Below are 2,500 nucleotides of genomic sequence, written 5' to 3' on the forward strand. Positions count from 1 at the left end.
GTGTGTGTGTGTGTGTGTGTGTGTGTGTGTGTTTTCCCCGAAAATCAATTAGCCAGTTGATAATGTCATTTGTGCCTAGTGGTTTGACTCGAACATTCAGAATCAATGACTGCAAAACGCCATTTACACTTAATCAATCATAAAACGATGAAAACTTGTTTGTTTTAATTGTGCTTTTGGTCTTAATTTCAGGAACCATAATGTGAATTTCGAACATTACCTCAGAAGTATGACTGACACTCCAGAAGCTTATTTTGTTACCAAGCTCCCTCGATTCGTAACATTAACAGCAATGGCACAATAACACCTCATTACAGTGCAGTTAAACTTATCATAGTGCTTGGATTAGAGTATAATTGTTCAGACAGAACATGCAAGAAGATTAATGTGATCTGCAAATCACACCTCTGCGACGCGTTAGAGTTCAGCATCATGATAATCATGTTGGCATAAGTCCATAAGGTCAGGACTTGGGTTCTGGTTTTACCACCCTCTTGGGTGAGCTATGAATAGCACCTCTGTGTGAGGGTATCCGAGGACGTCCGTTCTTTGACTGGGGCCTCATGAGGAGAGAGCGATGAGCGAGGGAGGAAAGGATCTATTTTTGGTGGAGTGATTAAAGGACGGCAAAAGGTCAGCGTGAACAGCGGGTCATGTCTTTGCAGACAGGGGGTGGAGGGGGTTGGGACTGTGGAGGGGTGGTACCATTCAACGTTGACCACCCCTCCACTGTCGTTATTTTCGACCACAGGGAGAGGTCAGTGGAGTTGAAATCTTACCTCTGTGTGGTGGTCCGTTTGTCCACCCATCTCTGCTTTCCTTATATATATATATATATATATATATATATATATATATATATATACGTGTGTGTGTGTGTGTGTGTGTGTGTGTGTGTGTGTGTGTGTGTTTGTGTGTGTGTGTGTGGCTGTTATAAATGTTCTATGATAAATAAATGACTTCTTAGCGGGCACACACATGCACAAGACACAGATACAACAACACACGCACGCACAGACACACACACACATGCACACACACAGACACACACACACACACACACACGCACACATACACACACACACACACACACACACACACACACACACACACACACACACACACACACACACACACGCATACACACACACACACACACACACACACACACAACGCAACACACAAACAACACACACACACACACACACACACACACACACACACACACACGTCACAATAATTATCACAATACTAATATAAGATCATTGATTGATTGTTATGGATACTTATATAGTGCCTATCCTCTGTCGGAGACCAAGTTCTAAGCGCTTTACAAACACGGGGTCATTTACACAATAGGCTGCCTACATGGGTAGAGCCGACTGACGGCTGCCATTGGGCGCTCATCATTCGTTTCCTGTGTCATTCAATCAGATTTCAGGCACGTACACCTACACACTTAGACAAACATGTAACATTTAACATTTGACGTGTATGACCGTTTTGCTTATTTACCCCGCCATGTAGGCAGCCATACTCCGTTTTCGGGGTGTGTGCATGCTGGGTATGTTCTTGTTTCCATAACCCACCGAACGCTGACATGGATTACAGGATCTTTAACGTGCGTATTTGATCTTCTGCGTGCGTATACACACGAAGGGGGTTTCGGGCACTGGCAGGTCTGCACATATGCTGACCTGAGAGATCGGAAAAATTTCCACCCTTTACCCACCAGGCGCCACCGAGATTCGAACCCAGGACCCTCAGATTGAAAGTCCAACGCCTTTACCACTCGGCTATTGCGCCCGTCATTAAGGAAAAAATTCCCTGCATTAAACTTTCCGTCCAGACACCTCAAAGCTATCACAGTGAAGAGCAGGTCGGATGGGCACAGTGTGTGTAGGAGGGTGGGGTTGGGGGTGGTGGTGGAGGGGTGGGTGGTGGTGATGGGGGAGTCAATGGCAGCAGTCGTACAGCAGGCCAGACGTTCCACACGCACGTACGCACTTCAGGCTTTATCTTGGTATCTCAGTCTCTGTCTGTCTGTCTGCCTCTCTCTCTCTCTCTGTATCTCTCTCATGTCTCTCTCTTATTCTCTTCCAGTCTCTCCCATTTGCTCTCTCTCTTTCACTCTCTCTCTCTCTCTCTCTCTCTTTCCATGTTCTCTCCCCTTTTCTCTCCGTCCAGTCCCACCTGACCTTAAACCATCCCAAACCCTTCACCACTAAAAACAACAACAACAGCAACAACAACAATAAACAGTCCCACCCAAAACACAATGCGCCAAACCGAACAACCAAACGGACCGGCCCCGCACACACACACACACACACACACACACACACACACACACACCAAAAAAATAAAACAAACAAATCAGCATCAGGCCAAACACGCGAAGAACGCCCAAGGAACCTAATGCATGAGAAGAGACTTACCTAGAGTGGTGGTCACGGTTGTGGTCGTGGCGGGTTTCACAAGGGAGATGGCTATCCTTTAA

General features: G+C 46.2%; 1 protein-coding gene and 1 non-coding gene across 2 annotated transcripts in view; both read right to left on the bottom strand.

Annotated features, from left to right (window-relative positions):
• Nucleotides 1-2,500, bottom strand: part of LOC143279527 (calcitonin gene-related peptide type 1 receptor-like) — a 369,139-nt gene that overhangs the window by 226,162 nt on the left and 140,477 nt on the right. The window lies entirely within an intron of this gene.
• Nucleotides 1,734-1,806, bottom strand: Trnae-uuc (transfer RNA glutamic acid (anticodon UUC)). The gene has a single exon. It is a non-coding gene; the product is annotated as a tRNA-Glu (tRNA).

Source organism: Babylonia areolata, chromosome 2 (assembly GCF_041734735.1).
Source record: "Babylonia areolata isolate BAREFJ2019XMU chromosome 2, ASM4173473v1, whole genome shotgun sequence".
NCBI lineage: Eukaryota > Metazoa > Mollusca > Gastropoda > Neogastropoda > Buccinidae > Babylonia > Babylonia areolata.